Source organism: Cupressus sempervirens, chromosome 9, assembly GCF_028749045.1.
Source record: "Cupressus sempervirens isolate cs-2001-9-10 chromosome 9, ASM2874904v1, whole genome shotgun sequence".
Taxonomy (NCBI): Eukaryota; Viridiplantae; Streptophyta; class Pinopsida; order Cupressales; family Cupressaceae; genus Cupressus; species Cupressus sempervirens.
The window spans coordinates 424,612,758-424,640,168 of NC_143126.1; the positions used below are offsets into that span (position 1 = coordinate 424,612,758).

General features: G+C 33.6%; 1 long non-coding RNA gene across 2 annotated transcripts in view; it reads right to left on the bottom strand.

Annotated features, from left to right (window-relative positions):
- Positions 1-2,732: 2,732 nt before the first annotated feature.
- LOC149539111 (uncharacterized) overlaps positions 2,733-27,411 on the bottom strand; it is a 36,293-nt gene continuing 11,614 nt past the window's right edge. For both annotated transcript variants that reach the window (XR_016355880.1, XR_016355878.1), the window contains one exon: positions 2,733-3,007. This is a non-coding gene — a long non-coding RNA (uncharacterized LOC149539111). The remainder of the gene's footprint in view (positions 3,008-27,411) is intronic.

Here is a 27,411-nt window from a genome sequence, read left to right on the forward strand (position 1 = left end):
TTTCTTATTTAAACAGCAATGAATGTATAGATCATGGACATTATTACGGGAGTTCTGCTTTGAATCCCTCGGTATATTCAGATCGGGTCTGGGCAACGCTAGATAATCAACGGTATCAGGACCGTCGCGGCCATCAGGTGATTGTTCCTCAAGATTTACCCCATACGTCGTACACTCTGAAGCAGCAAGAGAAGAATCTTTTTCAAGAAAATGAAGTCGATCGAATATATATTCAATCTAAGTGGAAAGATTTTCAGTGCCAAAATCCATGATACAAGAGCACGAGAGGAAGTTCAACTTGTAGGTATGGATAACTTGTTCTCAATTTGTTTCTGAATTCACATTCACTCAAATATACCATCTCATCCGTGTGGGATATCTACTGAGTGCTTATAATGAATGTTTTTATAAGGACTTCATGGAATCCTTTAACTATTTCTAAGGACTAAGAAATATTTAAGACAAGTACCTCTTTTAAACGTAGTAGGATGGAAAGAAGGATTTTATTAATAAATGACTGCGGGAATACATCTTGTGTTAGAAACTTATTTTTATTTATGTTAGATTGAGATTTCTTTTAATCTTAAAAAGCAATTTTTAATTAATAGATCTATAAGATTATGAATAATGGGTTATATATACGTGTGAGAGAGAGAATTAGTATGTTAAATAATTTATCTATTAAATATTTATAATTTCATAAAGTGTATTATATAGTATTGGACATTATAATAGTCCAAAGATATTATTTAAAATCAGATATAAAACTATTTGAATTTTTTTATGGATTTGTTAAGATGGAATACATTTGAAGTACATTTGTATCCAAGACCTCTAAGACAATAGTCCACTCATGAAGAGTAAAATGATATTATCTAAGTGAATGAACTGAAATAGTGTAATTATTAAAACTATATCATGTATAATATGTAATAATAAAGTTCTTTTTAAGCATTGTTTAAGAATAAGAAAATTAAAAAATACATTATAATTATATTATGTATTTTTTTCTACTTAAGTATATTAGATAGTTTAGATATGAATTTTTGACAAATATAGAAAAAAAGTTCTTACACCTAGTATAATAATAAATTATTTCCTAAGAAAATAAGAGAAATGTCTAAAACATTATAGAATATTTAATTATTTAATGCAAATGAAAGATTATACATCAGATTTTTCAAAAAATATTTCTTTTCATTATTGATGAAACAATAACATTGCTAAGTGGTGTTTTGACTCCATTTGAATGATTCATAACAATTTATAGAGTATACCTAATTTCATTGATGAACTGAAATTTTCTAAGATCTTTTTTGTAAAAAGAGTTTGAAGGTAGTCATATTTGAATTCATCATAGCCTTTTCTCAATTAGCTCCATGAATTCATTATGGAAAAGAACCTAATAATTTTGATCAAGTGATGTGAATATGAATTACACATAATAATGCAAATATAGTTATACATTGTCATCTTAATTTTCTCACTCTATATTTAGGACATATTCATCTTTAAAGTTGTGGATTTTTAAATCATAATAATTGTTGCTAGAAATAACTTATAATTTTGGTAATTGTAGGCCATCTAAAAATTAATTTGGGCAGCATTAATTATTGAAGAAGGACAAATATAACAAATATTTTAGATTATTCCATGGCCATGAATGTAGGTTCATAGAGATCGCTATGAAATACAAGATGAGTGTAAATCATGATGCTACTTAGTGGGCCTTAAGATTTTAAAAAAAATTGCTTGGGCACTTTCACTTGTGTAACAATAAAATGGCTAATAAATTAGAGACTATTAACTTATAGAGGTGTTGAGAGGATGATGGTTAAGAGAGATCTCAAGCTTGAGAAGATAGTGAAGAAAATAATTGAAAAGATAAAGCATAGTGAACAATAAATTATGGGAATTATGGTAAGGTAGTTTAATATTGACTAACTAGAGGGATTAAATGTAGTGTTAATATTAATTAATCAACAAGGTAGTTTCATAGAGGATTGTTAAAAGTAAATCTAAGATGCTCCTATGGTGGTATCTTGTTATACATAATTAGTAGGTGCAAAGAGTTCTTAGATATGGGAGGGAAAGTGCATTAGGGTAGAAGTGAATTGGATAAAAGAGGAAATACATTTTAACGAGGAAACAATAAATAGCTTCTTTTTTCATTAAGATAAAACATGTTTTTGAGAAAGAGCAAATCTCGGTACAACAAGAAGTATCCTAGAATAAAGTTGGGAAAACAAAGATGGGATCAAGCACAATAATTTATAGAAAATATAATAATTAGTATAGAAGAAACCAAAATCTAATAAAAGAAAATTAATTTGAAGAAGAGTCAAATTTACATCTTAGGACACAACATAAGAAGTAATGAATTTTTCTAAAAAGGCTTTTCTTCTTACATCGTACTATAGTGCAAGGAAAATCATCTATAACTGCAAACATCAAAGATGGAAATGATGCACGTTGGAAAAAACAATAAGGAAACTCCTCCCATAAAGCCTTCTTACATTGTACTATAGTGCAAGAACAAACGTGAGTGAGTCGTTAACCGCACCTGCTAAGGAATCAATTTCGGACACAGGAGAAAAGATGAGTTCTTACAACGAAACATGCGTCCAAAAATAATCGATGAACGAACATTTTGATTAAACAACGGTTACAAAGGAAATAATTGACTGGGCACCTTCTAGAGAAGGAGGAAGGAGGACCAAATAGAAGTTTCTTGAAACAGCCTCCCTCACTTTCATGTCAATTCAAATATTGAAAATACATTTACGGAAAGTCGCTGGATGGGTAAGTTTCAGGCGCAGCTTTAAAACCCACTGATTCTCAATTCACATTCAACGCTTAAAATGTGAACGCTCCTTCTTCTGACTCCCGAACGCGGCAATTTGTCAGAACCTTTGCCTCAATTTCCTGAGGTTTATGATAATTCAAGAATTGATCTGTACAAAGCTCACAACTCTCTTTCGCATGACGCAATCAACCAATGTTCTACCTGCATGATGCAATCAAGCAATCGTTTAGCTGTGAAGTAGTTGCTAGGAGATAAATAGCCAGTTCGTTCTTGACAACTCATATATATATATATATATATATGTGGATTGGATTATATGTTCTGATATTGTTATCAGAATTTTTGAGTCAAACTTATTTACTTGGGTTTCATAAATAGTGACTTCAGAATAAATAGATGGGTCCGTTTGGTTAGTGGAATTGGAGAAATCAAGATTTTTACAAATCTAGATAAGAATTACTCATTATACTTTTGTTAACTTATTTTCCTTTAATATACGATTTTTTTTTAGACATATAGTTATAGTTCAAATTATTTAATTTAAAAAAAAAAGTTGAAACAAAATTATTTTGCTTTAATTATTATTCTAAAATTCAAAATTCTTGTACAAAGTTTAAAACAATTATACCAATTCATAGAAATGCTCTCCACATTGTCTTATTTTATATCAATCTTTCCGAACCAAATATATTTTACTAAATTCTTTAAATTCTATGAGTATTTGATTATTATTTCATAGATTTCACAATGACAAAGAGGTAAAATAAAAAAGCAACCTACATAAATATATTGAATATGTTTTTTATATAACCTTTGTAGAAAGATCTAAGGAGTAAGCTCTCTCTATATGAGCCTAGCTCTTTGTAAATACAGACATACACATATATGTATTTAATAAAACAATTCTAATTATTCTTAAAATATATATATTTTGACATCTAAATTAACATAAATTGATTTATAGAAAATAATATAAGATTATATTTAAGTCTAAATTATTATATATTATTTTTAGGAGCTTAAGGTGGATCAATTGTAAAATAGTTGAAAAATTAATGTTGGATTTTTTCACTTTTATTTTTATATACGCACAAAATATTTATTATTTAAAGAGGTTTAAAAAGAAATTATATATTTAAAACTAAGATTTATATATAAAGATTTTCATATTTTTCATAATTTTTTTTTAAATACAAATTAAAGGAAAACAATTATTTTAAAAATATTTTTCTTAACACTTCAATTATAAAAAATATTTGTTAGTTAAATCTACTAATTAAATAAATAATAACAATAACAATCTTCCAAGAAATATGCTTAAATTTATTAGTTACACTTCCTCATTTCTTTAGCATGATTGGGAGTATGGAGAAAATTTTAAAAAGTCATAAACAAACAAAATAGATACACATATTGAATCATTGATTAGGGAATGAAAACAAAATTTAACTATACATGAAGTTAATTTCGTGAGGGGGAAGGCCCATTGTGGTAGTTTGCTCACAAGGTATTGCACTACCCCAGTAGCTTGGCGCACCCCACAAAAAATGAAAGCCAAAGGTTCACATAGAGCCCACCAGGGATAAGTCTTGGTGAGTGCAAGGCCCTCGACATTTAAAAGGGATGAAGCCGGAATCATGCCCCGGACGAAAAAGCAGAATCTCCATAAAATAAAAATAAATAAAATTTTCTGATATCAGATTGGTCAACTATTTTTACCCGTGTGAAATGATACCTCCTAAAACAGCGGCCAAAATCTTTAGCAAATCAAGCTTTTTATTTTATGAATTCTCCAAATTTCGTTTAGTTTTTCTATGCGCCTGTTTCTTTCTCCACGCGAGACACCGCGAAAACTTTTCTCTTGCTTTTTCTGAGCGTGACGTATTACACCTACCCGCTACATTTAATTAAAAACACCTATGAGCAAATTATAAAAGAAACTTAAAATGTAAAAATAAATATATTTATTGTCGAAATCGGGTAAACCTTTAAGACCGACAAACTTGATTGCATCATGTGAACGACAGCTGTTGTCTTTGGAGAATTAATCTTGACCTACGCGGAAGCTGAGACGTTCAGACAATTAGTCGCGTTGCGGACAGTCTCAAGTAGTCAGCGTTCACATTTGAGGTTTGATTTTGAACTCAAAAAAAACTGGCTAAGTATTTTGAACTCAAAAAAAACTGGCTAAGTATTTTGAACTAAAAAAAAACTGGCTAAGTATTTTGAACTCAAAAAAAACTGGCTAAGTATTTTGAACTAAAAAAAAACTGGCTAAGTATTTTGAACTCAAAAAAAACTGGCTAAGTATCGAAGATGCAGATGGATGTTTCGTCCGACATCCATTATTTTACTTCACACAAAATTCGTGGCGTCTTCAAGTGAAAGATAGGAAGGCTTTTTTCTGAAGGTTTCATTTGGCTGTTTCAAATCTACTAGCTTTACAAGTAAATGGGACATTATTTTGGGACCCAGAGAGTTACACATAAACCTTCGATCAATCGTATTTTCTGCTATGTATCCTTCGTCAGTCTAAACGTGTACACACCATCTATCACAGGTTTGCCTACCGTCAGCCAATATTATTGTCATAAATATCATGTCGGATGAAAAAAGTAGTAGCTTGCAAGCTATATTTACCCGTTGTGTCCAAGTAACATAATATAGCTTTGAATGAAATGCTTCCTTACAATCATAAATCATCGCAATTTATAAATGCGAAAGATGAATAAAAAGCAATACCTTGGTATTCTTTTACATATTTGGTGGTCTTCGAAATACCAATATTCTTCGTCCACACGGTTATATGTACATATGTTTTAAGGAGTTGGATTGGAGAATGTGAAGGAATGATCTAGAGATTTTTAAATGAATGACTTGAGCAGTATGTTTATCTTATCTTTTAAAACTGCCTTATGAGAAGCATATAACATCATCAGATTTACTTTGGACTCAAAATTCATTTATTCACTCACGATTCTATTTTTCATGTTAATATTTAAAAGATCCATTTTATATTAGAGATTGAATTGGCTATAAGTTAATAAAAGTTGATTTATATTTATAATGTTTACCTAATAATGTCATTGTTTAAAAAGTTAAATATTATTATATTAAAAAGGAAAATTTTACGAGATTGAGAGTCTGAATTTTTTTAAAGATTCTGAACCTTCAATCAATAAAATTATTAATTATGAATCACAGTTCATACTAAAGGTTCAAATGTGAAAGCAAACTATAATTTCCCCAACGAGATCAATTGTCAGAAAGCTGCCAATTTCCTAAGCTTTGTGATGCTGTCCGCCAAAGTTCAAAAACAAATCTGCACATGGTACAAAGCTGACAGCTCCCCTATAAACAGTGCAATCAAGCAATCTTTCAGCTGCACAGTATATGCAGGGAGATAAATGTTAATTATTGTTAGTTGGACAGCTGTTATTTTTGACCCGAAAATAGCAGCACTATTTATGGGTAGCTTGGACAGCTGTTCGTCCTTATCTATGAATAGCGGTTGTATTTATGGGTGGTTTGGACAGCTGTTTGTCCACTTGCCAAAAATTAGTAAATGGTTATTATTTACTAATTTTAGTGATTCCTTTTGGACACTTTGCAACCAATTTTATTATTGGCTGTCGAGTTGTCTTAATCTCAGCCGTTGGTTAGATTTAATCTCGGTTGTTGGTTTACCAACAGGAGTAGTATAGAAAGGGGTCATTAGGTCATTTGGAAAAGAAGCTTTGGTGAAGCAGTTTGCAGTGTTAGCAAACAGTCTTGCAGTGTTAGCAAGGGCGCAGTGTTAGCGCGGGGATAGCAGTGGGGAATATCAGCGGGAGAAATTAGGAGGTTGTCAGAGTTCTGCCAGTGAGAGGCAAAGAATTTTGTATCTCTTAATTTGCTGAAGTTTAATATAATTCCTCATCTGTAGAACTGGTTTTCCCTTAGGGGCTTTTCCAGGGACAATTTGTCCAAAAATATTGTGTTCATTGTGTTGCGCATTTCTTTCCGTATTTTATAAGTGAAGTTGCAGTTGTGTTATTTTTCGATATTAGCTGAGAATTTATTTTCAGCAGTTTAATAATCATTTGTGATAGGAGATTAATAATCAGTGACTGCAATAGTGATGTTCGTCTTTATCTATGAATAGCGGTTGTATTTATGGGTGGTTTGGACAGCTGTTTGTCCACTTGCCAAAAATTAGTAAATGGTTATTATTTACTAATTTTAGTGATTCCTTTTGGACACTTTGCAACCAATTCTATTATTGACTGTCGAGTTGTCTTAATCTCAGCCGTTGATTAGATTTAATCTCGGTCATTGGTTTACCAACAGGAGTAGTATAGAAAGGGGTCATTAGGTCATTTGGAAAAAAAGCTTTGGTGAAGCAGTTTGCAGTGTTAGCAAATAGTCTTGCAGTGTTAGCAAGGACGCAGTGTTAGCATGGGGATAGCAGTGGGGAATATCAGCAGGAGAAATTAGGAGGTTGTCGGAGTTCTGCCAATGAGAGGCAAGGAATTTTGTATCTCTTGATTTGCTAAAGTTTAATATAATTCCTCATATGTAGAACTAGTTTTCCCTTAGGGGTTTTTCTAGGGACAATTTGTCCGAAAATATTGTGTTCATTGTGTTGCGCATTTATTTCCGTATTTTATAAGTGAAGTTGCAGTTGTGTTATTTTTTGATATTAGCTGAGAATTTATTTTCAGCAGTTTAATAATCATTTGTGATAGGAGATTAATAATCAGTGACTGCAATAGTTTGATTTTTCACATGGTATCAGAGCATTGTTAAGGGTAGAAGAGTTTTTCCCTAGGAAAGAAATTTTGATCTCTTTAAATTTATTATTGATTTAAACCCTTGAGATGGCTTCAGCTGGTTTGAGAGATCAGGACAGATTGGATGGGGCTTAACCTTTTGGTGTCTAGAAGGCGAGAATTTCTTTATTGTTGGAAGAGAATGGTATCAAGGATTATGCTACCAGTGGTGTACCTATACCAACGGATGCAACACAGCTTACAGCATATAGGAAGGACGATGCCAAAGCGAGGAGGATTATCCTTGATGGTGTCAAGGATCATATTGTTTCACATATCTCGGAGCTAGATACAACAAAGAAGATGTGGGACGCCATTCTAAATCTGTACCAGAATGCTACCACCAACAGGAAGTTGATTCTCAAAGAGAAGCTAAAGAATACCCAGATGAATCAGGGAGAAGACTTCACAAGTTACCTCACCAAGCTTAGACTTGTCAAGGATGAGTTAGCAGCTGTTGGAGATAGCCCTAGTGATGATGAGCTAGTGAGAATAGCCCTAAATGGGTTTACTAAACAATGGAGTGTCTTTGTTCAAGTTGTCAGTGGATGAGATACTTTACCGAGTTGGGATCGACTATGGACTGATTTCACTCAGGAGGAGTTTAGACTAAGTCTTGTCAATGGGGCCAACAAGAGTCAGAAAAATGAGGTGGAACAAGAGAACGTTGCCCTAGCGGGTAAAGGGAAAGCAAAGAAGGGATCTAGCAAAGGATCAAATTCACAAAGTGAAAAGAAGAAGAAGGACCTTTCTAAGGTCAAGTGCTTTGGATGTCATGAGTTTGGCCACTATATCAGTGATTTCCCAGAGAGGAAAACGGGTAAGAAGCAGGTGGCAGCTTCAGCAAGTGCAGAAGAACTCTCCAGCAGAATGGAAGATGAGTTTGCACTCATAGCTTGTATGGTTAGCTCAACCTCACAGTGTGTTTGGTATATAGATAGTGGGGCATCATTTCATATGATAGGAGTTAGAGAGTACTTCTCCAGTTACAAGCAGGAGGACACCAACATCCAGATTTCTATGGGAAACTTGTCCAAACTCAACCCTGTTGGGAAAGGGACTGTTCAGTTTTAGAGGGAGAATGGAAAGATAATTCCTCTTCATGATGTGTTATACTCCAAACTATACACAATATATGTATTTGTATTCTATGGAAAAAAAAGGAATGAGAGGACTACATATGGCCCCACGTTAAGGTGATTGCAAATGCCTTAACGAGAGAAATAGCCTTCATGAAAGTATAAATGCATGCACAAAAGAACATTTCCACTATGATATTCCCCCTAGAGGAGAAACATGTCAAGGGAAATGTGCATAACAAAAAGATAAAGCACAAAAGGGATCTACTAACTAAGGGGTCAATAAGATCATATGATAACATGCAATGTTATGTCAAGTATGAAAATAGCATCATTCTACAAAGGAAGGAAAAACACAACATAATGGAAGAAAAGAGACAAAAGAGATATGAAGAAGAGTCTTTTAGGGCCAATAACATGAAAACCAAAATGTACCAATGCTACCATATCATAAGAGACCAAGAAAACTACACAAGATCACACATATGAACAATAGCACAAATACAACATAACATTCAAAAAGATATAGAGGAAAGAGAAATGAATAGAAGAATGTATACAACAAAGAGAACACTTTATCCTCTTGTGCTTAACAAAACAACAAGGATCATCTAAAGAAATCAAAAGACAATGATTGAAAACAAAAAACATAACACAAGAGAAACACGACACAACAACACTAAAAATTATCATGATATATGGAGTTACATCAAGCGTTCTGCGTGGCCTTCCCATCTCAATATGAACTACTAAGGGAAGGATGGTGACTTGCAAGAGGAACCACATCCATAATAGTAGGTATCATAGAGAGTTTTAAGCAAGGACTTTGAGAATCACCATGTTCATTACCATGAGGGATCTTGTAAATTGTGCATAGAAAAAATGTTAGGAAAATCACTATCCATACTAATTATATCTTCATCGCTACTATCATCTAAAGTATCTTCCATATCTTAATGAATAGAATCATCATGCAAAATGTTACCTTGTGTAGCTTCCTGCAAAGACTTACACATAGTTTGATCAAGGGAAGGTAAAGGTTGAGATGAAGATGTAGGTTTAGAAGCAAGAGAACGAGCTTTAGCCTTATCTTTAGCTTGATGGTTCTTCCAATGTTGACAAGCATGTTTTGTTTATGAATAGTCTTATGAGGGATAGTACAAGGAATAGGATCAACAACCATAGGTTTTGAAAAGGGGACATCAACAAGTTAAAGGAACAAACATTGAAATAGAAGGAATAGATGGAGTAGGAAAGACATGCAGAGGTGAACAACCCTTAGGAAGAGTCAATGACATGATCTTAGATACTTTAAATGTCTTTGATTTATCTATAGAGATGATTGAGATGAGTAGGTGATGCAATGAAGGATGAACAATCAAGGGCAAAGGTACACCCAACTGTCTAACCACCTCGCTGAGTAAATACAATGGAAGAAAAACATAGAAAAAAACACCAACATGAGAGAACAACAAACACTTTTATTGATTCATCAACTATTGAGCATACATGCCCAACTATAAGGCCTTCTGGGTTACGACCAGATAGAAAACATAACCTCAAGAACATTGTTTTTTTCTCCTCTATGTCTTTTCCTCTCTAAACTAAACTAAATAGCTTTACTTATAGTTTCCAAATGGCTTATAGAAGATTCTAGATCATTACATAATAGAAATATCAACCTTAAAATTGCTCACACACATCCCAAGACAAGATATGACTATTAAATTCATGATGAAGATCAAATACAACAATCGACTCATACTAAGAACTAATCATGAAAACTTAGTCAAAGAAGGAACTAAGCATCAAAAAATAATGGGTTCTCTCAGTACATGAAGTAACGCATGGACTACATTGGAAAACTCGGCCAAAATTGGAAAACTCGGCCAACACTGGATGACTTACCCAACACTAAATAACTTGGTCAATACTAAATAATTGCTAGCACTTGATAATGACTACAAGTTGACAGTAACTGATAGAGTTAACATAGATGAGCGAGATAACATGTCAACATAGGATGCTCTTGCATCAGACAACTAGGGTAGAAATAAATGATTCTCCTGAATCATGTAAGTGTCACAACCTAAGTTGAATTTGACGTAGACTAAGAAATCCATGTAGCATCTTCAACTGGTCTATTCTTCCACTTTACCAAAGACTCATAGTACTTTTCATTGTGTGCTCTTACCAACTCTCTACTCCAATACCTATTCAACCTCTTCAATCATCTTCTTAGGGTAATCATATGATACAACAACTTAATCATCTGACTTATGATTCTTATACAGATCAACAACATTGAATATAGGAGATATATCCATGTCATTAGGTAACTCAACTTCACAAGCATTACCACTATTAAACTTCCTCAACATCTTACAAGGCCCAAACTTCTTCATTTTTAGCTTACTGTATGTTCCAATAGGAAATTTTCCTTTCTCCAAATGAACCATTACCTCATCACCAATTTCAAAATATGATGTCTCCTAGACTTATTAGCATTCTCCTTATACTTTTTATTACTTTGTTCCAATCTCAACTTCACTTCCTTATGCAAAGACTTCATAAAACCAACAATTTCTTCCCCTAGAACACTTCTTTTCTCTTCACCAATGACATCCCTCAAATCTGATATTTCTCTTGGTTGCATTCTAGTAACAATCTCAAAAGGTGTTTTACCTGTACTCCTATTCACAAAATTATTATATACAAACTCAGTTCATGCCATTACCAGCTCCCAATTATTTGGTTTATCTCCAACTAAGGATCTCAACAAATTACCCAAGCTTCTATTCGCAACCTTTTTCTATCCATCTATCTATGGATAGAATGTAGAACTAAATCTTAATTCAATACCCATCTTCTTCCACAAAGTTCTCCAAAAAAACCAACAAACATACTCTCTTTGTTAGAAATATTACTTCTTGTTAATCCATGCAATCTAATAATATCTTTGTAAAAAATTTTAGCAACATGCTTAGCATCTGATGTCTTCTTACATGGTATGGAATGAGCCATTTCAAAAAATATATCCACAACAAAAATTATGAAATCATGTACCCTTTTACTATCTTAGGTAATCCAAGAAAATAAATCCATACTAATGTCACTACCAGGTTTCTTAGGAACAAAAATAGGTGTATACAAACTTCTAAACATCCTTATATATGTTTGTGGCCAATAATACTTATCCTTCAACAAACTCAGTGTCTTACCTTGATTCCAAAATGTCTAGCCAACCCACTAGAATGCTTTTCCTTAATCAAATTAAATTTCATAGAAATTCTTAGTATACACAACTGAATTCCTTTGAGCAACATACCTTCCTAAATGAAATACTCATCATTTTTACTCATGTGATTTGATAGATTTTGTTCTCTATACTCACACCATTCCTCATGAAAATCAGGGTTAGTATCATACATCTCTTTCATTTCATCCAAACTAATAAATTTAACCAAGTCATCTCAGTCAACAAATAACTTCTTCTTCTTAATGTATCAACAACTTGATTAGTGACTTCACTCCTATGCTTAATCACATTTATGTGAAACTCTGCATGTACTCAACACACTTCATATGTCTCCGATTCAATCTATGTTAACTTCCCAAGTATTGTAAAGCTTTATGATCAGTATACAACACAAACTCTTTAGGAATAAAATAATGTCCCCACTTCTTCAAGGCTTGAACAATAGTATAAAACTATTGATCATACACATAATACTTCCTTTTAGCATCATTCAACTTCTCACTAAAGAAAGTAATAGGTTTAAATTCTTGACTCATCACAACTTCTATTGCACTACCACTTGCATCACATTCAATTTGAAATACCTTATTGAAATCAGGCAAAGCCAATATAAGTAACTCAAAAACCTTTTGTTTCAAAGGCTCAAAACTCTTATCAGCTCCATGTGTCCACTCGAATTCCATTTTATCTCCTTTCATTGTCTTAGTCATAGCATTAGAAACACAACTTAAATTCTTGATAAACTTCATGTAGAAACTAGCCAAATCATGAAATGATCTTACCTCACTCACATTCTAAGGTGCAAGCCATTCCAAAATTGATTTTATCTTCTTAGGATCTATCCTCAAACCATCAACTGAAATCAAAAATCTCAAATACACAATCTCCTCTTGTATAAATGAACACTTTTTCAAGTTAATCATCAACTTCTCCTCTTTCAATCTCTGCAATACTTGTTTAACATGGTCAAGATGTTCTTCCTTATTCTTATTGAATATTAGAATGTCATCCAAATAAACAATCACAAACTTACCCAAATCTCTTGAGAATTTCATTCATCAGCCTCATAAAAGTACTAGGTGCATTAGACAAATGAAAAGGCATTACCAACCACTCATACAAACCATCTTTTGTCTTGAAAGTAGACATCCATTCATTACCTTCTCTGATTCTTATATGATGATAACCACTCTTTAAATAAATCTTGGTAAAATACTTTTCTCCACTCAAACAATCCATTATGTCATCCATCCTTGGCATAAGAAACCTATATTTCACTATGATATTGCTAATAGCTCTAGAATCAGTACACATGCTCCCTTCTCCATTCCTCTTAGGTGCTAATATAGTAGGTACAACACATGGACTGAATCTTTCTTTGATAACACTCTTTTGTAATATCTCATGCACTTGTTTGTTAAGTTCTTCATTCTTTGTAGGTGTTAATCTATATGGTGCTTTATTCATAAAACTAGCTCTAGAAATTAGATCCATACAATGACTTAGACTTCTTATTAGCAATAAACCATTAGGTATATCTTCTACAACAATCTCCTTGTACTCATTCAAAATGTTTTCAATTTTTGTTAGTAATTGACCTTTACCAGTTTCTACTGTCACTTGGTCTCTACCAGCTTCTATTGTCACTTGACCACTACCACCAAAACTCAGTCCTCTAGAAATTATAGATAAAAAACTAGGTTTCTTTTCATTTCTTTTTCAAATTTCTTTCCAATAACCATGCAAATTCTCATTGTAGTAAAATTGACCTCATCTAGACTTTCAATCTAAGGCAACACTATTTTCTTTCTCTCATTCACCCAAAGAGTATATTGATTTAATATTCCATTATGTATAGCATATATATCATATTGCCAAGGTCTTCTGAACAAAATATGACAACAATCCATGGGCATAATATCACATAAAAATTCATCAAAGTAATGTCCAATCTTGAACATCGCAATACATTATTCACTTACCAATATCTTATACTCATCCTTGATCCATGAAACATGATAGGTTTTAGGATGCTTCAACCTCTACAACCGAAACTTTGTAACCAGCTCTTCTGAGGAAAAATTTGTTAAACTTCAACTAGCAATGATCACTTTACAACATTTTTTAGCCATTTTACATCTAGTCTTGAAAATACTTTGTTGTAAATGATTGAAAAGATCTTTAAATGAAGAATGATGGAATTGGTAAAGAATGCTTTCAATCATTGTTTTTCATTGATGTCAAAGTTGCTAACTATAGGAATGACAATTTCTTAAGTGATCCAAATACTATCACTTAGCTGATTGAGAAGGAGGAGTTAATCAACAAGATGTAACTAGAACACCTAGAGAAAGGTTGAAGTTATGATGTTGTAATGAAGTATAAGGATCAACTAAGACAATTGTGAAATCATGTATTAATGACATACTTTAAGATAAAAGGAATGGACACTGCGAAATGCAAGGTTTGACTAAACCATTTGCAATGACTGACTAAGTTCATCTGTGAGTGCCAAGCATCAGATAAAGGTAGTGGATGCCGAGAAAATTTCTTCAGATGCCAAGAAAATCAAGAATCATTCAGGTACCAAGTGATCCAGAAAAATATATATTGCGAGTAACATAGATGTTCATATGCGGAGCTATACAAAATTCAACATGTGCTGAGTAACTCAGGATCTAACAGGAGCCAAGCACTACGAAGTAAATAGAAGCTGAGTGATTCAAGAAAATAGTAGAAGTTGAGCAATACAAGAAAGCTTTAGGTGTTGAGTAAAGCAAAAAACTATAGAGGATGTCAAGCAATCCAGAACTAGATAGTGACAAGCATCAGTAAATAGCAGTAGAAACCGAGTAACCCAGTTAATGCCAAGCATCAATAAATTAATGATGCCAAGTTGCTGCATTATTTGTTAAGTCAAAAGATTCACCAGATTAGTAATGATAAGTTTATTACATTGAATTTTTTGAATCAGTTGGATGATAAGGATGATGAGTAGATGTCATAGAATATTATGTAAACCATGCAAACCAATTCAAGGAAAATACTGATGGATTTTCTTGAAGAAACAGTTTGGAGAGAAAACAATTTTGAAAATCAATTCAAATTGATAAGTGGGAAGACTTGAGCAGAAAAAGAAGAATAGAACTTCTTTATAAGGAGTTACAAGGTAGAGATCAAGAGTGAGAGAGTGAGTTGGTCATAAGTGTGGTCGTGTGAAGAAGCCAAGAGAAGACTAGTGTGAAGTGTCAAGAAGAGGACATAGTGAGGATTAAGCACATAGCATCAAGACTCTGAGTTGATCAAGTGACCATAGAGTGCTTTGGCATAACGAGTGGAAGAACTCAAGGAGACAGATCTTGAAAGGTGGACAAGCTATCAGTACTGTAAGGAAGAAAAGCCAAGCAAACAAAAGAACTGGAGAGTGATCTAAAATATACAAGGTTAGAGTTGCAATCTTTATTAGGTCAAAACTTTTCTAATACTTTCTTACCATTGTATTAGACATTGAAATCCTACATTGCTAGGTTAGCTTAACATCTAGGTAGATAAGCCTCAAGAAAAGGATAGAAGATCCCCAGAAGAAGGATAAGAGATCCTCAAGAGAAGGATAGGAGATCCTTAGAGGGGGATAAAAGATCCTTTTGAGAAGGTGATTGTAAATCCCATGGACTTGGGTGGGTCTAACAGCTCTATGTAAATCCTTTAATAGGGTGGCATTCTAATTTGAATGTTCTTAAGTCCTCTAATAGGGCACACTCCTAATAGGGTGTAGAAATCCTTTAACAGGGTCACATCTGACAGTTTGTAAAGCCTTTAACAGGGTAGGCCTTTAACAAGGCAAACCGTAAGAAGTGGTTGAAATCAATTTTGTGGGTATCATCCCCACCCCAGTTTTACCTTCTTATTCCTAGAGGGTTTCTGGGTCACCAAAATCTTTTTTGTTATGAGGTGATGCATATTTACTTTTCATGATTGTTTAATGTTTAATTGCATGCATGATAATTTCAATTATATGTCATTAAGGATTTGATAAGAAAGTAAAAAGGCTAGTACTTTTGATTCACCCTCGTTTTATTAAAAAAATTGTATTGGACATTATTGGACCTTGAATAATTGATTCATCCGCCCTCTCAGTTATTCTAAAAGAATTCTAATAGACTTATCCTTAGGATAGGTACTTTGTCAATTCCCTTATTACACAAATTTCTCCTCACCATCAAATTTTCTCTAGTCGTACGTCCACTTAGTGAACCCTTAATGTCTCCTTGAATCAGAACATTTATGTTACCTTGTTCATTCCTAGAAGACCTACACTCAAAGGATCTATGTCGTTCTTTGCCACATCTAAATCAATTATCATGAAATCCAACTCTAGAATAAGAATTACCTCTTCTTCAATAAGAACTAATACCTCCATGGTAAGGACTACCACCTTTTCATCTAGTCTTTCTTTTGCCATCACTTTTCCATTCAAATTTTATTTTTCTTGCACAAAATTGTCAGATTTTCCACCTTCTCCATAAGATATAGCTATACCTCTCTAGAATCTACCACCTCTACCTCTTTTTCTTTGTCATGCTTCTTTGTTAAGATATCCTCAGGTTTCAAGGCATATTGATATGCTTCTTCCATACTTTCCAATTTCAAAATATTGATCTCATCTTGAATTCTAGATCTCAATCCATTGAGCTACCTTGAAAATTTATTAATATCATCATCCACATCTGTGTCCTAAATTTTGCATCTTTCTCAACAAGCTAACTTGGTAATCAACAGGAAGGAACTTGGTCTTCACCTTGTTCACCATTTTCATCCAAGTCCTCATCTTCTCTTTTCCTCTCCTTTTTCTATTAGTTTGCAAATATTCCCATCATAGTGAGGCATGACCTTTCAACCTAGTAATTACAATTTTCACTTTCCTATTATCAGGAGTGTTTTCAAACTCAAAGAACTTCTCCATTTTAGATATCAAATCCAACATAGCATTGATGTCCAATTTTCCATCATAAGGAACAACTTTTACAATAGGCTTTGAATGTGCTCTAGACAATACTCTCAATAATATTTCATCATCTTGATCTTCCTTAGGTTCTAGATTAGGGTTTGGTGCCATTGCTTCATCATTATCCACATCATCAAGATGTGCTCCTCTCCTCTGGGATGTCTCCACGATATCTTTTCTGGAAAAAAATTGTTTCAATACATACAATATGGCATTATCAACATTTCCTCTAGCTCGAACCATCTCTACAATTAGGTTCCTACAAGATCATAACCTTCTGCAAATTATAGGTCAAATCATCAAATTCACTACCCTTCAACCAAATTCAACTGAGGGTTCAACATGATCCAATCTCCACAAGGATGAACTTGAAGCTCTAATACCACTTGATGCAAGGAAGGGTGAAAAATTAGGGCCAAAGGCACACCCAACTATCCAACTACTTCACTGAGTAAACACAACAAAAACAAAACACAAAAAACAACACCAAGGAGAGAGAACAATGAAAACTTTTATTAATTCATCAACTATTCAACATGTGGGGTGCATATAGGCTCCATCATCTACAAGGTTAGAAATACCAACATAATCGTTATATAACTTAATCTCATCAATTATTAGTTATGACCAAAATTTCTCCCAAGTCTAGTATTCCTTGAGACACTCGACCCAGAGGTCCTCAATATCTAGAACACGGCTAAAGGCATATCCTAACATCAAGTGATCCCTTATAAAGTTGACTGGATCATATTGAAGCCCGAGTACCTCATAGTCCACCAATTTGATTTTGTTCTTCAAACTTTGGACTAGATTTCAAGCATCAGATCTTGAAGCACAAGAATAGGGTACAACCACTATGGGAAAAGGGATCCTAGTTTTTTTCTTTATATTAGAATGCAAGGTTTTCATTTCAAGAATCTGTTGATATAATTTGACTAGAACTACCTTGTCTTCTAGATACCTTGGAAGTCTCTTGGGAAAACCATTATAAGCACCTATCCATAAGTAAGAGAAGCTCAAAAACTAGATGAATGAGCATCTAGATTGGCTAATAGTCAAAATTTCTTCTGATGAGAATCTCCTTTCATGGTATCCTTGCAATTCCTAGCATAGACTCATTGTGAAGGCATCATTTATGACCACATACTACTTGAAACTTCTTTGCAGCTACATATGTGGGTAGAACTCATATACTTAGTGCGCTTGTCATAGTTTTGGATTCAAGGAAGGTCAAGTCACAAGTTGTGAGTAGAGAAGGCATAAATTAGATAGGAGGACATGTAAAATTGTTTAAATCCTCTGGCCAAATTCACCCAAAAGGAAAGCTCATCATAGGTAATCTATAGCTAGTAAATTTGTATATCCTCAGCACATATAGATTACACTAGGAAGAAATGGTGCTTGATGAACTCTAAGATCTTCTCTTTTCCTTTTAGTTTGTGTAGTAGAGGAAGAATATCTACTATCTCTCTTTTCAAATTTGTGTTGAATATGATCTTGGGCATTTTTCTCTTCTTTGAGTGAACAATCTGGACCCATGTCCTCTGCATGTCTTTCTATCTAAGGGTCTTCCTCTCATTGAACATAGATGTAGAAGAGCCAAAGACAATATCATAGTACTCCTCTTTTACAAGAATGTCGAATGTGGACTTCATTAATGTCTTTTTGATCCACATGAGGATGGATTGATTAGGAAACAAAATATGCCTTATTTGTGGGTCATATCTCTTGATGCATTCCCTCATAATCTTTGGTGCATGCACTACCATTAGAAAGCTAGATGCCTCAACCAGAGTGCTCTCTTTAAGCTTATGAGTGATCATGTGAATTGGATAAGAATTGAGTCTCCTATGGAGATCATCCAAATCATAGAATTTGAATGATGTATCTATTAGCTCTTTCAACTCACTCTCCAGGCCTAGTAACTTGTCATAACCCACAACTCTGATTACCAGTCATTATGATTACACAGGATATAGTTCTCAATAAATAACCATTTTAATATGTTTGAAGAAATAAATCCTAGGAAATTCCAATAAAATAGGTATAGGGATTAGAATGTTGGCACCACACTAATGAACTTAAGTGTAGCCAATGATTATAATGATAGGATTTGCATTTAATTCCATGATAAGTGACTATTTAAATTTTCTCTTAACTTTCACATGAAAACTTGCATTTTTGGAGGCTCTATTACTTTACTCAGAGTAAAGTGATATCATTAGAAATAACTTAACAAAACAAGTGCTTAAGTTCTACAAGGGGTGCCTTATTTCACTTCAAAATTCATAATGCAGAAATATTTGATAATATTAACATATGCTAGAGAGAGAGAAACTTAGATTTTTCGTAAACCCACTTTCCTTCTATTTAGAATCACAACATGGGGAATGATCCTTTGTTATCTGATGCACTTCATTCTTTTACTTTCTACCTTAAGCATTTAACACTTCTTTTCCTTTATGTAGGGGTCATATTCTCACCATTGACTATTTCAAAAGTATCTTTTGAGCATCTCCAAAACATATTTGCACTTTAAGGTAGCTTGTCTTTCTATTTTCAAAGCTATTAGTGAAGTGGCCTTTTTTATTACCTGGGGAGGGAAAACCCCTCTTTGCTCTCAACATTTTCCAAAATGAAGTAGACTAATAACACTTTAACCTTTAACCTCAATGTGATGGCTTCAAAGCTAGATCTTGAGCATGCCACATTGATTAATAGCTCAAAAGAATTCATTCATCATTGTGCTTTTACTTCTTGTATGTAGAGGCTTAGATTTTACATAAATAATTGTAGCTTCATAATTTTAAAAAAATCACACTTTTGCTTCCATTATTGCACAACAAAAAAAGCCAAATACCTGCTCTTCTTCTTGAAAAAAAGGATTTACCTCTACAACCTGATTGGTCTTATTCTTGGCTTTGTTTCATGGTTTTGTGGGTCTTTCCTTCATGACATAATCCTATACATATCTTGTTAATCATTGACATGACTTCATCCTTCAGATACACACTTGATTAAGTTCACCAAAGAGGAAAACTAGTTTGACTACTTGAAATCCATAGGGAAAAGGATGTTGAGGAGATATAGTAGATAGTGAAACATGGATAACTTGCTTCTGATCAAGAAGTTTCCAAAACACATCCCAACCATACCTAGATCACCTAGACCCCATGCACACTAGAAAAATAGAAAACCTGCATCGGATGATGGTGAAAGGCAATGCAAGGCTACCCAAGAATTATAGAAAATGAGGTACTTAGGAAACATGAGAAGCAAGTAACCTAAAGGATACTTAGACATCACACTTGAACACATACTCACTTAAATACAAATGATTTGAAGTTTTACAAGGGTAGGGCAAAAACTTGGCAACAAGTTCATAACTACTTCAATATTTCACATCAAGTTAAATAGCATTGATGTCCTAATTTTTCATTGTCATTTAAGGCCATAGTTTGTCCCATCATGATCATGCACACACCCTGAAGAATAGCTAGAAGTCACCTCCCACATATCTAATCGAAACTAGTTTTATACTTCAAAAACCAACTAAAGGAAAGTTCCAAAAATAAGTAACCCTTATCAACAAACCCCTCCCTAATAACCATATAATATAGAAACTTATACCAGAAGCAAGGAAAATTATTGTTGCTACTAGTCCAGTTCATGATCAAATACATAATAAAATCCCCAAAGGGCATCAAGTTCAACGGATCCAAAAAATAAAAAACTAAAAAAAACACAAAGAACCAAGGGCTAATTGTCTACTTTCTCCCCTAGTTCCTCCTCCTTCCTTTTCTTAGGTTCTTCCTTGTTCAAGTCCACCCCCTCCTCTTTGATGGGTTTATTAAGAAACATCTTCAGCTAATCCTCCACTACGAAACCATAGATGGAGCAAGTAGTTTCACTCTCTTTTCCCAAATATTTCACGTCCTTGTTTACCAAGAGAAAATAGAGAGTGGTGGCAACATAGTGCACGACCTTCATGGTGAATTCCACCAAGGTTTCAATTTTTTTGCAGATGCCAATATGGTTATCCAAAAGCTCCTTCATCAAATTCTCTAGCCTCTTGAGCCGAGCCTTGCTTTGGCTTTGTCCATGACTATGTCTCCCTTTCTTCGCCCCTCCTTTGAGTAGTTCTTTCATAGGGGAGGTGATATTCTCCCCCCCTGCTTCTATTCGAGGCTAGGATGGCTTCTAGGGTGTTTCAAATTTGTGAGGGTCTAGGTAGGCTAGGTGTTACCTTCTTCTTAGTATCTAGGTGTTGCCTCTTCCTTTTGGTAGCCTTTTTCTCACTCTCAATGGACTCCAAACTAAATTCTTGTTTAGGGGGTATTTTAAATTTTTCCATTTGGAGTTGTTTACTAGCTCTCCTAGCAATTTTATTTCTCCTCCTCATGTCCATGTTAGACCCTATGGGACTTATGTTCAGCTTAGAACCAAGGCCCTTTAGGGTTTTTTATGACTTGAGCTAGGGCTAGGGTCCATGGAGACTTGGGGAGAAATGGTAGCTAGCAGATTGATAAGAAGCAACAATTTTATGGCAAGGAGGTGTTTGTAAAGTTCTTCATGAATATCTAGTGGATGATATAAAAGGGTTTGCCTTCCTCTATATTTTTCCTAGCGTTAAAAACACATTTATTCATGGAATTTAGAATAAGGCATGGAAAGGAAATTAAATTATGGTTCCTAAAATGGTTGAGAATGAGGAAGTTGTAGTAATAGAACACCTAGAACCGATCTTCAAGAGTAATATATCTCATAATGGCAAAGAAAATCACATCCTAGGGATCTGAAAGATCCTTTCTACGAAACCCACCACACATGCAAACCAACTCCTTTTTATGTCAGAAAAACTTCCTTAGACTCATTTCATTAGACACCCAAGCCTACTTGTACTAGTTCTTTCCCTCTAGGGATAATTCTCCAACCCTAACGACAAGCTCCTCCATTATTTCAAATGCCATCCCATTAATTTTTACCTTCTTGTTACTCCAAGAGTTGATGAATTCCATGGAGATGTGTTCCTCATGCTTTTCAATGCCTTCCATGAATGACAACACTCCTCCTTTCCATAGGTAAACCCATCCATCCTCGCTATTTTAAATGTAATCTTCAATCTTCACTAGTTCAATGCGGTCACTCGTAGCCATTTTTCCATCAAGCTCAATCACCAACTTCTTAGAGTCTTCCAACATCCCCTTGTTGTAGACTAAATTGTGGTAGCCACAACATATTAAGTAATTCACACCTAAGCTGGAATTGTGAATGCAACCAAAATCCATCATAATATCACAAGGTTTCAAAGTTTTTAAAATCCCTCTCTCAATGGCACATGTGATTGGTAGCTTTCCTTTTGAAATTAACTATTTCCAATTGTAGTTGGAGTGAGGTTTGGTTAAAGTGTCCTTATAATCCTTCCTAGTCAAATTTTTAACTCTAATTAAATCCACACTACTCATCCTTTTCCATAAATAATTAATGCTCCTAGTAAGGGGATACCAAAAGTAAATCTCCACACAATCTTGCGAAAGATTAACTTTATAAAAATAAATCTGATGTTTTTTCTACCCATGCAAATTCACATTACCGCACCACCTTTTTTAATGATTCATAAGGCATTATGAGAAGTACACTTGTTTTCCATCATCACTTGAGTTGATGATCGGGTTTGGCTGACATACTCCCATTTTATTATTCTTGTGATGTTGTGTCAATTTTTTTCCAAATCGTCTACCACTCCATTTCCTTCATGGTAGAAGTGGTCCGCATGGACCTCTTAACACCCCTCCATCAATATGCAGATTTCTTCTCTTGTCTTTTTGATCTTCCAACTACATTGGCCCTCTCCATTCATGGCTTTGATAATCAACATTGAATCCCCCTCCATCACCAATTTATTAACTAATTATAATTAAACTAAGTTTTGATTTTTTTACCAAACACCCATTGTTTATAACTATGCATTAGGTATCAAGTTATACAAATCAGCTTAATGGTACACAAAGCTAATACCCTAAGTTTTCATGGTGTGTAAACCCCTTTGGCAAATAAACTATTGAATGTGGACAAACATCAGTCATGTATAGGGCTTGGTATGATACCCTTTGCCATTAATCTAGAATTATCAATTATTGTTAAGCTGAGAGATTTAAAAAAAAGCCAAGTCATTCATGTCCATTGGTTTAAGGTTTGATATTCACAAAATGTCAGAAAATTTATTTCACATAGTTTGGATATTGTAGAGTAGGACATTTTAGTCCCCAATAAATACATGACCACATCGAAATTTTAAGGCATGTGACAGTAGTAGTCTTTAAGATTAGTATGTAAGTCAAAGCTTTTGGAGACTTGTTTTCTATTAATGTAGCGTAAAAGTGTGTTTTTTTCATTGAAATATTTGTAAGACTCTTACCTGTGATAGTTTTGGATTACCTTAAGTTTGTAGGATGATATTGACAAAGATGCAAATCTCTAATACAATGCCTCTACTACACTTTGATAATTGTCATTATTTCTGAAGATCTAGTGTGACAAAATATTTGATGAAAATATCAAAGCTAGTAGGTTTAATATGGTTGGATTTCAACAAGGAGAGGTGGTAGCAACTATTTTGGGGAATATTCTAAGGATTGTTCAAACCCTAGAGTTTTACCTAGATTCAAAGTGACAAGTCAAAAAGATGAATCTCATAATGATTGGAACCTAGAATGCTTCAATGTTAAAATTACCCCCTTTTCCTCCACTCATATTGTTCACTCTACACTATTAATTTGTTATAACCTAGTTATCAATCAATTGCACAATAAATTCAAAGAAAGAGTCTCTAGCTGATTTATAACAATTAATATTGTGGGTTAATTAACTAAAAATAAATAGTGAAAGAAAAATAAGAGAAGCAAAACACACACAAATAATAATATAGATAATAATATAGATATACCTAGGAAACCCTAGCTTGGATAAAAACCTTCATTTGTTGGCTCTTCTATTCAACCTAAATACAAATGTTCTCTTCCGAAGTATAATAGAATCCAATCCAATTACAAGTTTTCTAATTACATTTAGCATGCAAGAAACAAATGTTTTCTTGCTTTCTTAGACTTTTAATCATATATAAAATCACTTCCTATTTTTCTCACGTGCACAAACTTAGAAATATTCTTTTGAATAATATAAACAAAGGTTTTGTTGAATATCCAACTCAAGTTGCTTTAAAACTTCTCTCCACCTTCTGAACTAAACAATGAAAAAAAAACATACACATGCCACTTTGGCCATAATATCTATCCTCTTGCGTGTAGATGTTGGAGATCTTACTCTTTCCATTGGGAAATTTGAAGATTTGCTCAACACTGGTAAGGAAACACATGGAAATGATCAACGCTTTATGATAGATGCCACAAAAATTACTATTTTGGAGATAGAAAATTTGATTTGGAACTTTCCTAGTATATCTTCTTGAGGTTGATAAACTTCTATCTATTTTCAAAATAAGTTAATAAAATTTACATTTTCTTTTATCGTTATATATTTTTATTTAAATGTTCATAATGAAATTGACAATTTGGGGAAAGGGGTATGAAAATATGTAGGAAAATCCTTAAAATTGTAGATGGGAGGAAGAAAATTATTTGGATGGCTTGTAAATAGATTTTAAAAATAGTTTTTCCCTCGTAGTTCTATTGTGAAGTTCAGAGAGACCCAAAAAGTGTCTAGCACTTGTAAGAAAATACGACTTTAATTTTTTTAAATTATTTCGTAATATTGTGAACATGTCTAATCATATAGTAATTTTTATATAGGAGGTGAAAATTCATAATGATTTTGATAAACAAAAAATCCATTGTCAACATTATTGAAATTCGGTTTAATTTGCTAGGATAGCAATGGTGCGGAAACACTTTCTAAATGCTAAATGAGAGGGAAATAAGCAACAAAAATTCTAAAATAGAGATGAGAAAGCAAATAAATTATCAAACATATCATATGCAAGACATAGAGAAAACTAAATTTAACAAGAGTTTACTATTTCAAACTATATAGAGACATTTTCAGTTTATATACCAGATGTTCTTTAGCTTTTTTTGAAAAGTACTCTATTTGGGACATGTATATCTCTTCTTCAAGATCACCATGAAGAAATGTCATATTATATACATCTACTCAATTTCAAAGGCATGTGGTGCTACAAGTGACAACATCAATCTGATAGATATTGGCTTGGCTATAGGAGAAAATATTTCTCCATAATCATTCCCTTCTTTCCAAGAATACCTCTTCACAACCAATATTTCCTTGTACTTGTCAATCTTATCCTTTGGACCATACTTCTTCTTAAACACCCATTTACATCCCACAAGATTTCTACCTTTAGGCAAGGGTACCAGATCCTAGGTTTCATTCTTCTCCAAAGATTTCATTTCATCCTTCATGGATGACAACCACGAATATGAATCTTGCATATTAATTTCTTCTTTGACAGTCCTAGGCTCATCAGCATCCATAAGAAAAGCATACCTGGACAATTAAAATTTAGGATAGAATAAGTAAGTTACATCTCTAGTGAATAACTTTACCTCTTAGGTTGTCACCTCTCCTGAGTAGATCTCCTTATTTCCTATGGTGAAACTTCTTAAAGTTCAACATGAGGTTCAAGATCATGTTCTTCTTCACTTGTATGATCACTCGAGGTATCCTCATACTCATTCTTAGGTAATTCTAGATTCTCATTCTCAACTTCATTTGGAGTCTATAATACATCACATTTGGAAGCTAAAGGGATTTGAACTGCTTCCTTTCTCTTTTTAGTCTTCTTTGGTTGCTCTAGTGTGATAGGCTTCATCTTATGAAAGATAACATTCCTATTATACAATACCTTTTTAGTGAGAGGGTTCCACAATTTGTATCCCTTCACACTAATATTTTTCCTGATAAAGATACACTTCACTTCTTTGTTATCCAGCTTTGACCTACTCACTTCAAGCACATAAGCATACACTTCACAACCAAAGACACATAAATGTCTTAATTAGGGCTTCTTACTAGACCATGCTTCCATAGGTGTCTTTTCAACTAGCACTATCATAGAAGAATGGTTCAACAAGTAATACATTGTTGCCACTATTTTGGCCAAAAAATTCTATTCAAGATGAACACTTCCCATCATGCTCCCTGCTCTCTCCATCAATGACTAATTCATCCCTTCTACTACTCCATTTTGATGTAGAGTATAAGGTGTCATCTTATGCCTCTTGATGCAATGATCTACACATAATTTTCAAAATTTGCATTGCAAAATTCACCACCATTATCTGTTCTTAAACATTTAATCTTTCTCCCAATTTGGTTTTCAACAAGGTTTTAAAATTCCTTAAACTAAACTAACACTTCTAATTTATTTTTCAAACATTAAATAAATGTTCTTCTTGAATAATCATCAATAAACAATACATAATATCTTGAATTAGATAGAGAAGGAATATCCACAAGACCAAATACATCAAAGTGAATATAGTTCAACAAACTAGAAGATTTTTAAGAACTAGAATAAAACTTAACACTATTTTACTTTCCATATATGCAATGTTCATAGAAATCAAATTTGAGGTTATAATTACCCAATCCCTCAACCAATATTTTATTCTTCAAGGTTTTTAAACCTTTCTCACCAATATGACCAAGACTATAATGCTAGAGCATTTTTTTCTCTACAATAAGTTTAACTTCCATGACATTTGCACCATGTGTTTCTATATTGATTATATCAAACTTGATAGAGAGACTATTATGGCATACAGGTTTGGCATCTAACTTATACAGTATTCCATTGCATTCACCGTTAGCTAAAAAATAGATCCCCTAGTCATCTTGCAACCACCATGGACAAATGTTACTTGGACTCTAACATCCTTCAACTTACTAATAGAAAGTAGATTTTGAGCCAAACTGGTTATGTGAAGTACTTCGTCAATTTCATATACTTTGTCAAGTAACTAGATTCTAACTCATCCTTTTATAGTGATCTCTAGTATGGAATCACTCGCTAGGAATACCTTTCCACCATCATATGGTTCATACTTCAAGAAATATTCTTTACGAGAAGTCATGTGGAGGATGCTCCTAAATCTACTAACCATACGTTGGTGGATGCAGGTACTGCCAAGGCTGCTATAAAAACATTAGTGTCACTTTGAGAAGGCTTAGTGTTAGAAGCATATTTCTTCTTCTTCTTTTTCTCCTCCTTGCAATCCCTTCAGATATGACCTTTCTTTCCATAATTCTAGCACTTCACCTTGGACTTCTTTCTAGGAGTGGCAGGTCACTCTTAAGACTTTGACTTCATATCCTTCTTCTTACTTTTGTCCTAAGATTTTCCTCGTACACTCAGGGATTCTCTGGTTTCCTCAGTAGACTTCTTTTGCATCTCCTCTGATAGAAGTGTAGCA